The sequence below is a fragment of the Labeo rohita genome, unplaced genomic scaffold (genome assembly GCF_022985175.1).
Source record: "Labeo rohita strain BAU-BD-2019 unplaced genomic scaffold, IGBB_LRoh.1.0 scaffold_657, whole genome shotgun sequence".
Lineage (NCBI taxonomy): Eukaryota > Metazoa > Chordata > Actinopteri > Cypriniformes > Cyprinidae > Labeo > Labeo rohita.
Window position 1 is genome coordinate 18450 of NW_026129587.1, and position 11068 is coordinate 29517.

Consider the following 11068-nt stretch of genomic DNA (forward strand, 5'->3'; position numbering starts at 1 on the left):
CGATAGTTGATTGACATGAGCTCTCACCTCAGATCAACTGTAACAGTCCAGTAACTTTCCATGTTTTGATGTCAGAGCAGGGATGTAAGTTAGACAAGAATATCTCCGATTGAGCGATTGAGGTGTTGAGTTGCTGGATGTACATTTACTCCCGACATCTGAGCCGCTGAAGATGCAGTGGATTACGTTTGTTTGTGAAGGGAATGCAGCTCCCGATCTACATATATCTGTATCACATATATCCATATCATGATCCAGCTTCACTTACAGCAGAAGTGAGTATAAGGGTTTTTTATGAATCTTTGCGATCACCTTTCCTTATAATGTGGTAGTTAGGAAGTTTAGCGGCTAAACGCAACTAAAGTAAACAGGCTCGTCACTCCACAGAGAGAAGAGAGGGGCGGCGTGAGCAGAGCTCATTTGCATTTAAAGGAACAACCTCTTAAAATGAGATGATTTTTGCAGAGCTGATTTTGACAATCAGGTGTTGTTTTACAAAACCATTGAATTTTTTTTTCAAAGTATATTAGAGACTTTTCATTAAGACCCTAAAGAATCATATCAACTTGTGGAAAATGGGCATCCAATGACCCCTTTAACAAACACCATCTTTATAACAGTGTGTGGATCAGTGTGAGATGAGAATAATTCACAGACTGAAAGACAATTCAAACTAAATCTCTGTGTGTTGATCTGTACAATATACTGAACAGACTGCATGTTCACGGCTGGTTTTTCTCTCATCACACAGAACGTGTATGTGCACAAATAACGGGCATTAACCGTAGATAAAGTATTAAGATGTTATTATTAATACAATAACTATATAGTTATATACCGCAGTAAAGATAGTTTGCGGTTTGATATTCGGATTTCTTTTGGCTATAAATACACAGCGCGCTGTCATAAACATGCAAATAATCCCGAATGTCGTTCTCCATGATTTGTGACTTCTGGTGCTGCTGTGCCTTTTGGCCGAAATCTTTTTTTTTTCGATGCGACTCTTCATTTTATAATGCTTATAGCTCCGAAAGTTGGAAACTTAGCAGACTGAAACCAGTGTCATCTTAACCAGCTTGATCTGTGAATTTTTTCACATCAAAGCTCTTGTCCGTAAACCCCTTAGTAAGTCCACTATAGTAAGGAATGTGAAAAATAGGCGCTCTTCATGTTTAACATGTTTTACCATTAAACGCAGACTGCTGGAATACAAAAACATTGTTTTTAAGTCAAACTCAATTTGTGAAAACTTTCACAATCGCTATTTACTGTGTAACAGTGTTTCTTTATGCTCTGCTCTCTTTTTCTTCTATCATAATGTCACACTGTGCTGTTCCAGTGAATAACGGTTTTCCAAGCCCTTCATACACGTCTCTAATGAACATTTCCTGTACGAGGAAATGTTTCACAGTATATTTTTTGTCAGTTGATCCTTCCTGAGCCCTTATGTACTATTCTGATTTGAGACAAATTTCACAGAGCAATTTTGGACAGTTAATCCTTCACTGATTCAATTACATCACTATTCTGATCTGTGAAAACTTTCACAGTTCAGTATTGGTCAGCTGGCCCTTTCCTGATTCATGTACATCACTATTCTGACCCAAACTGAACTGTGAAAGTTTACACAAATCAGAATAGTGATGTAATTGAATCAGTGTCCGGTGTTCGAGCCCAGCTGGCAGGACTTCAGCGACCCGTTCGGCTTCATCCACAAGATCCGCGACATCGCCGAGAACACAGGCATCTGCAAGATCAGACCGCCGCAGGTACTCAATCACATCAGTTTACCATAGTAAAACACGGTATAGCACCAGATCAGACCGCCACAGGTACTCGATCAGTTTACCATGGTAAAACACAGTACAGCAGATCAGATCAGATCAACAGATCAGACGCCACAGGGAACTGCCCTGATGAAAAGGTAGGTTTTGATGCTGGTTTTATTTGGTTTAAGATGGTCTTAAAATGGTTTATGTTGGTCCTAAGCTGGTCCAGAGCAGGAGGGACCCGCATAAACCAGCATAAACCAGCATCAAAACCGATCTAGCATATTGTAACGCCACGCCAGCAGAGGGAGCCCTCACCCACTGACTGACTGTTGCTGCTCCCTCTGCTACTTCGTTTGTTACTTCCTGTTTGGTGGCCATAAAAGGAGGCCATTTTCAAACAGGAGGCTGCGAAGTATTGTTTTGCTATTGCGGACTCTACCAAGTGTTTTCCCTGTTTTCATTGCCCTGTTTTGATTGTCTCGGTTTTGTTTCTTGCCATTGTTTACTTTGTTTTTGCCATTGTTTTGTCAAGTTCATTGCCATAGTTTTTGCCAAGTTTCATAGCTTTGTTCATTTTTCACTGTGGACTGCTCTCTCTGTTTTTTTGACGTTCTGCCTGTTTTGAGGACTACGATATTGTTTTGCCTTCGCCACACTGTTTGTTTGGATATTGACCCTCCCTGTTTGACTACGATCTGGATAATAAAGCCCTACCATGCCATGCCTGCCAAGCCAAAGTCTACTGAAGTTATGTCCACCATGCCAAGACCAGTTCACGTCATGCCTGCCAAGTCAAAGCCTGTTCCAGTCACATCCACCAAGTCAAGGTCTGATAACGTCACATCTGCCAAACCACCACCTGCACTCATCACGTCTACCAAGCCGGGGCCTGCTCACGCCATGCCTGCCGCTCCAGGGCCTGCTCACGCCATGCCTGCCGCTCCAGGGCCTGCTCACGCCATGCCTGCCCGTCCAGAGTCTGCATCTGTCATGGCCGCCCTCCTACAACCAGCTCACAAGATGGCCGCCAGTCCACAAGATGGCCGTCATCCCAGAGCCAGTCCACAAGATGGCCGCCATCCCCAAGCCTGTTCACAAGATGGCCGCCATCCCCAAGCCTGTTCACAAGATGGCCGCCATCACCAAGCCTGTTCACAAGATGGCTGCCACGCCTGAGCCTCATCAAGCCAAAATCATCTCATCCGCATCTCATCCCATCATCTCTGCCACACCCAAGGCAAATCAAGTCATGCCTGATCCTCCAGTATCAAGTCAAGCTTCAAAGTCAAGTCAAGTTGCAGCTGTGTTTCCTGAGTCAAGTCAAGTTTCCAAGTCCAGTCAAGATACAGCTGTTCTCCACGAATCAAGCCAAGTCACAGCAGTTTTCCACGAGTCAAGCCAACACACAGCTGTTCCCCACGAGTCAAGCCAATTTACAGCTGTTCCCCACGAGTCAAGCCAAGTCACAGCTGTTTCCCACAAGTCAAGCCAAGATACAGCTGTTCCCCACGAGTCAAGCCAAGTCACAGCTGTTCCCCACGAGTCAAGCCAAGATACAGCTGTTCCCCACGAGTCAAGCCAAGATACAGCTGTTCCCCACGAGTCAAGCCAAGTCACAGCTGTCCCCCATGAGTCAGGCCAAGTCACAGCTGTCCCCCATGAGTCAAGCCAAGTCACAGCTGTTCCCCATGAATCAAGTCATGTCACAGCTGTTGTTCCTGAATCAAGTCACGTTACAGCTGTTGTTCCTGAATCAAGTCAAGTTACAGCTGGGTTGTCTATGTTAAGCCCAACCACAGCTGATTTCCATGAGCCAAGCCAAGTTACAGCAAATCTTCATGAACCAAGTCAAGTTGCTGCTATTGTCCCTGAGCCAAGCCAAGCCACAGTTGATCTTCATGAGCCAAGCCAAGTTACAGCAGATCTTCATGAGCCAAGTCAAGTTGCTGCTGTTATTCCCGAGCCAAGTCAAGCCACAGCTGATCTTCATGAGCCAAGTCAAGCCAAAGCTGACCTTCATGAGCCAAGTCAAGCCACAGCTGACCTTCATGAGCCAAGTCAAGCCACATCTGACCTTCATGAACCAAGTCAAGCCACAGCTGATCTCCCTGAGCCAAGTCAAGTCACAGCTGACCTTCACAAGCCAAGTCAAGTCACAGCTGGACTGCATGAGCCAGGTCAAGTCACCGCTGTTCTTCACGAGTCAAGTCAAGTCACGTCACAGCAGGCCTCCCTGAGTCAGGTCAAGTCACGGCAGGCCTCCCTGAGTCAAGTCAAGTCACAGCAGACCTCCCTGAGTCAAGTCAAGTCACGGCAGGCCTCCCTGAGTCAAGTCAAGTCACGGCAGACCTCCCTGAATCAAGTCAAGAAACTGCTGTCCTGCCAGAACCTAACCAGGTCCCCTCTGACCTTCCCAAACCTCATCACGTCTCAGCTGATCCCCTACAGCCTCATGTATCTACTGACCCAAGCCACGCAGAGCCCACGTTCCAAAGCCACGCAGAACCCACATTCCCAAACCACAAGTCCACAGCATCCACACCCTCAAGGCCAACAGACATCCCACTATCTACTGTGCTGCCGGTAATGGCCGTTGCCATTTTCAGTGTGTGGGCTGCACACTGTGCTCCAGAGGCCTCGTCTGTCCACGAGTCTGCTCCAGAGGCCTCGTCTGTCCACGAATCTTCCCCAGAGGCCTCCTCTGACCACAAGTCTGCTCCTGAGGCTTCATCTGTCGACGAGTTCGCGCCTATACCTCCTGAGGTGTCAGCTCACGCTGTAGAATCTCCTAAGGAGGTGGCGTCCATTTATGAACTCACTGCCACGTCTGCCCAAGAATCTGCGCCCATGCCTCCAGAGGTGTCAGCATATGCTGTAGATCCTCCAGTGGGGGCGGCATCCTCCTATGAACTCTCTCGCTGTCCTGTCACGACTAAGGAGGCCTATCACGAATCCTCTGCCTGTCATGTCACAGCCAAGAAGGCCTATCACGAACCCTCTGCCTGTCATGTCACAACCACAAAGGCCTATCATGGGATCTGTGACCGCCATGTCACGATCGAGAAGGCCAATAATAAACTCTCCGCCTGTCATGTCACAGCCACGAAGGCCTATCATAGACTCTTTGATCACCGTGTCACGATCAAGAAGGCCAATAATGAACTCTCTACCTCTCGTTATGCCACGGCCAAGGAAATTGTCCGGGAATACACCGCTCTGCTATGGATGTTACTAGTTCCCCTGTGGATATCTCTGCTCCTGTCTGCTCTGCCTGCTCTGCCTGCCCTGCAATGGCTCCCTGTTATGTCTGCTCTGCCTACCTCGCCATGGCTTCCTGTTCTGCCTGCTCTGCCTGCCTCGCCATGGCTCCCTGCTCTACCTACTCCACCATGGCCTCCTACTCTGCCATTGCTCCTCGGCCCAGGCCCTCCAGTGTTTCACGGTCTGCTACTGCTCCACGGCCCAGGTCCTCCAAGATTCCACTGTCTGCTATTGCTCCACGGCCCAGGACCTCCAGTGTTCCACTGTCTGCCATTGCTCCACGGCCCAGTGTTTCACGGTCTGCTACTGCTCCACGGCCCAGGTCCTCCAAGGTTCCACTGTCTGCTATTGCTCCACGGTCCAGGTCCTCCAAGGTTCCACTGTCTGCCACAGCTCCACAGTCCAGGTCCTCCAGGGTTCCACTGTCTGCCACTGATCCACGGTCCAGGTCCTCCAGTGCTTCACTGTCTGCCACTGCTCCATGGTCCAGGCCCACCTCCTCTACATGGACCTGGCCCTCCGTCTCACCCCCTGTTTTGCCTCTGTTCCCCCACCCTCCTGGACTGTTGTTGTTTGAGCGCCAGGGGTCGCTCCTAGGGGGGGATTCTGTAACGCCACACCAGCAGAGGGAGCCCTCACCCACTGACTGACTGTTGCTGCTCCCTCTGCTGCTTCGTTTGTTACTTCCTGTTTGGTGGCCATAAAAGGAGGCCATTTTCAAACAGGAGGCTGCGAAGTATTGTTTTGCTATTGCGGACTCTACCAAGTGTTTTCCCTGTTTTCATTGCCCTGTTTTGATTGTCTCGGTTTTGTTACTTGCCATTGTTTTACTTTGTTTTTGCCATTGTTTTGTCAAGTTCATTGCCATAGTTTTTGCCAAGTTTCATAGCTTTGTTCATTTTTCACTGTGGACTGCTCTCTCTGGTTTTTTGACATTCTGCCTGTTTTGAAGACTACGATATTGTTTTGCCTTCGTCACACTGTTTGTTTGGATATTGACCCTCCCTGTTTGACTACGATCTGGATAAAAAAGCTCGCAATTGGATCTTCCTACGAGTCCGCCTTACACATATGCTGCTTTTTCAACAGGGTTACTGCACTGAGATAACAATTACCATAGTAAAACAAAGTACAGCATGAGATCAGACCTCACAAAAGGCACTGAATCCCAGGAATGAACCAATTAGACCACAAGTGCTTCATGCTTTGTTATTATTGTTCACTATATTATAAAAAAAAAAAAAATCAGACCAAGCCCATTTATATTTAGTCTTTAGCAGATGCTTTTATTCAAAGGGACAAATGAGGACAATAGAAGCAATCAAAACCAACACAAGAGCAATGAAATGTAAGTGCTGTGATGAGTCTTGGTTAGTCTAACACAGTACACAAGGGCCTTTATATAATAAATAAAAAGAAAATGAGTAGATAGAATAGAAAATAAAGAGTAAGGAACACTGGTGTTAGAAGGTCTTTTTTAAAATAAAAGAAGTCACTAGAAAGTGCAAGTGTTAGAGGGTCAAGTGTTGTTTTTTATAAATAAAAACAAAACAAAATAGAGTGTTGGATTGGTGCAAGAACGTGGACACTGTGTATAGGAAGGGTCAGAGTCGCCTCTACTTTTTGAGGCAGCTGAGGTCCTTCAACATCTGCAGGACGATGTTGAGGATGTTCTATGAGTCTGTGGTGGCCAGTGCCATCATGTATGCTGTTGTCTGCTGCGGCAGCAGTCTGAGGGTGAGAGACATCAACAGACTCAATAAAATTATTAGGAAGGCCGGCCATGTTGTGGGAGAGGAACTGGACTCTCTGACAGAGGTGTCTGAGAGGAGGATGTTGTCCAAAATAAAGACTACTGGACTTTCCCTCTCACCCGCTCCACACTGTGCTGACCAGCTATAGGAGCACGTTCAGCAACAGACTTCGACTCCCACGATGCACCACTGAGAGACACAGGAAGTCATTCCTGCCTGTCTCAATTAAACTACTGAACTCTGAACTATAATAGTCACTCACATTCGTACTGGTACATTCATGTCATGCTCTTTACTATGTAAAGGTTTTTTATATAATAGTTAATATGTTTTTCTTCTTTAGATACAACTCAGGGATTTAATTGCTACCTAGGTATTTAGATATTTATTATATATCTCAATTTTTATCTTTGATTTTAATTTGTCTGTAACAAATAAGAATTTCCCCTTGGGGATAAATAAAGGAATTCTGATTCTGATTGAAGTTAGATGGTCAAGTGAAGTTGTTTTAGTGTTGTCTGTATTTGTGTACTCAAAAATGAACATCAGTTATATCAGTGATTATCAACATCCAGTGATTGTGTTTGTTAATAGTGAATTCACATTTGAATTAATTTGTTAAATGTTGAATTCAGTTTTATTTAGTCTATTTTCTATTTATTTCTTATGTTTTAGTAAATATTCTTGTGTGTTTATTTTGTAAATGTCTATATGGTTTTTATGATGTTTAGTTAATTTTGTACATCAAGTTAAACTAAAGGTAACTGAGAATTTTTTTTTTTTTAACTCTGTTAAAATGTATTTTATTTCAGCCAAAGTTATTATTTTTTTTATTATCATTTATGTATTTTATGTATAGGAGTTTTTTAATAGTTTATTTCATTACATGTTTAGGGAAGTCTTTCACAATGATGAGGGCATGGGTTTGATTTCAAGGGTTAGCAAAATAACTAATTGTCTAGAGATGCTGCTGTATTGAACATGGCAGCTGCTGACTAATGTACAATTTATTGTTCCCTGTCATTTTACTGAGTTCAGACTCGTATCTGCTGTGTGTTTCAGGGCTGGCAGCCTCCGTTCGCCTGCCACGTGCGCAGTTTCTGTTTCACTCCTCGAATCCAGTGGCTCAGCGAGCTGGAGGTGAGTTCGGTCGCTCAGTGCTGTCGTAATGAAGATCGCTGTGTTTGTTTCTCACCTCGAGTCTCGTCCGTTCAGGCCCTCACCAGAGTCAAGCTCAACTTCCTGGACCAAATCGCCAAGTTCTGGGAGCTCCAGGGCTGCAAACTGCGCTTCCCTCACGTGGAGAGAAAAGTGCTAGATCTGTACCTGCTCAGCAAGGTAAAACCACATCACACACTCACTCACATCTGCCTTCAAATACACTGCGTTTTAAGTGTTTGGCCTCAGTAGCATTTTATTTGAAAGAAATGTGTGCTTTTATTCATCAAGGCTGCATTAAATTGATAACAAATGACAGTAAAGACATTTATAATGTTACAGTAGATTTCTATTTTTAAAAATAAATTGTATCACAGTTTTCACAACAATATTGTGCAGCACAGCTGTTTTCAACATTGCTAATAATCAGAAATGTTTGATGAGCAGCAAATCAGCATTAGAATGATTTCTGAAGTGTGACACTGAAGACTGGAGTAAATTCAGCTGCGCATCACAGGAATCAGTTGCAGTTTAACACATATTCACACAGAAAACAGATATTTGAAATTCTAAACATATTTCAGTTTTTACTGTATTTTTGATCAAATAAATACAGTCTGGGTGAGCAGTGAGCTCTTACCAACCCCAAGCATTTGATACAAGCTTGTGTTGTATTGCTTTTATAAAAACTTATCCTACATCGCTGAACGTTTGTGTCTAAATATGATGATATAACGCCTAAACGCACACGTCTGATCTCTTCTTCTGTCTGTGTTTTGGCAGCTGGTGTCTGCAGAAGGAGGTTTCGAGGTGGTCTGTAAGGAGAAGCGCTGGTCTAAGATCAGCAGTCGCATGGGTTTTCCAGGCGGGGAAAGGTGTGGGATCACTGCTGCGTTCTCATTTCGAGCGGATCCTGTATCCGTATTCTTCCGGTCTAGAGCGTCGCTGACCGTGAGTCCGACTCCTGCAGTGCCGTGACGTGACGTCCGTCTCGTGTCCCTCCTGACGTGTGTCTGTGTGTTTCTGTAGGGCATTCACAGGCTTTACCCAGAAGCCCCTGACCCCGAGGACGTAGATGAAAGCATTGGAGGCGGAGAGGAAGTGGCCAGATACAGATGATCTTTGAATAGGAAGTTCAAAAGAACAGTGTTTATTTGATTTGCCTGATGTTTGTGTCTCAGAGAGAAAACACAGAGCCCAAAGCCGTGCAGGTGTTCGGCGGCGGCCCGCAGCTGCTCGGATTAGACATCGTGACGGCAGGTGAGACGTTCAGCGGTTCGATAACAGACATCAGTGCTGTTCGGCAGACGGTGATCTGTAAACACTGTTTGTGTCCAGATGATGAGAGCTTCCTCAGGAAACACAAGCACATGAGGGCTCAGGCGTTTGCTATTAAAATGCGTCCGCGCAAGGAGATGCTGGAGGTCAATTATGTGAGTGTGACGTTTGTGTGTCATGATGCATTATAACTGTGTTCCTGTGTTTGAGCTTCTGCATTGTGCAGTACAAGTTATACTCCTGTATCCGACCTGTGTCCTGTCAATTTTAATGAAAATCGTTGTTAATGTTTATATGTTCATACTCTATAGTCACATTTAGCAGATTACAGATGGATAATAATAAAATTATATTGTGCACGAATATAAACAGTCATGCAACTAACATTTGATTTACTTCTGAAAATGACTCATCATCTAGTTTTTGATATCATGAATACAGACTGCTAATTTGTCAGATTTGTCAGGTCTGGAGGAAACATAGAGCTGAGAATCATCTGCATTAACAGCAAAAACGAATGCTGTGATAATATCCCCTAAGAAGAACTCGTACAAGGAGAAGAGTAAAGGGCCTCATACTGAGCCCTGTGGTGCTCCATGCTTTAGTTCTTGAGCAGTTCATCATGTCTGCTGTTGACCTGAAACTCTTGATTTTATTGTAATCGTTGGTGCTCGATGTTGAGTGTGTGTGTGTGTGTGTGTGTGTGTGACTGACAGATCGACCTGTACATGTGTATGGCGTGTGGGCGGGGCGATGAGGAGGACCGCCTCCTGCTGTGTGACGGCTGTGATGACAGCTACCACACCTTCTGCCTGATCCCGCCGCTGCAGGACGTGCCCAAAGGAGACTGGCGCTGCCCCAAGTGTGTGGCGGAGGTACGGCCGCGCTCGTCGCTCAATACACGCATTAATGAAAGCGTCTCTGTGATGTACTGATCTCCTGCTGCCCGTCACACAGGAGTGCAGCAAACCCCGGGAGGCGTTCGGGTTCGAGCAGGCCGTGCGCGAGTACACGCTCCAGAGCTTCGGCGAGATGGCCGACCACTTCAAGTCCGACTACTTCAACATGCCCGTTCACATAAGTGCCATTAAAGAGTGTCTACTAGGGGTGTGCGATGATATTGTAATTGTTGTTTTAACAATGTGTGATTTGATATCAAGTACATCACAAAAAGCAAACAAAACACTGACAGAGTGTGCGCGTACATTACGAGATAAAGTCTAGTAAGGCCGCTATCTCACCGAACGCGTTTTTTAGTTCTAAAAACGCGAGGCGCACCGCACTGCCTTTTTCTGGTGACTTTTAAAAAAAGAGCAGTGCGTTGCGGTTTTATATGTTGCTAGGAAGGCCCGCCTCTCCATTCATTCGATTGGATAATGGAAAAAACCGCGATGACGTCGGGCGCTTTTCTGCTCAGAGTTGCTTTTTTTTTCAACTTCAGGCGCTCAGAGCGTTCCGTCAAAAACGCGAGGCGCAGCAGGCGGTTAAAACACGAGGCGCCGGCGGCGCATAAACAGCGCGCATAACGCTCACTGCCCATAGAAAACAATTCAAAAAAGGCGCCTCTCGCTGCAAAAACGCGTTCGGTGTGATCGCGGCCTTAGTCAGGTTGCCATAGTGTGTGTGCATGTAGTGTGTTTTGGGATATTGATTTTTATTTTTTTAGTTATTTTTTTTTTTTTTTTTTTTTACAAAAGTTCAATAATCAAGAAGTTAATATTAAGAGACATATTTTAGACACCACTTTTTTTTTTAGACACCGTGTTTTTGCTGTTTCACCAACAACAATCATTCCAAACTAGTGCTTTTTACGATTTTATCAATTCATTCAAATGTAATGTTTTG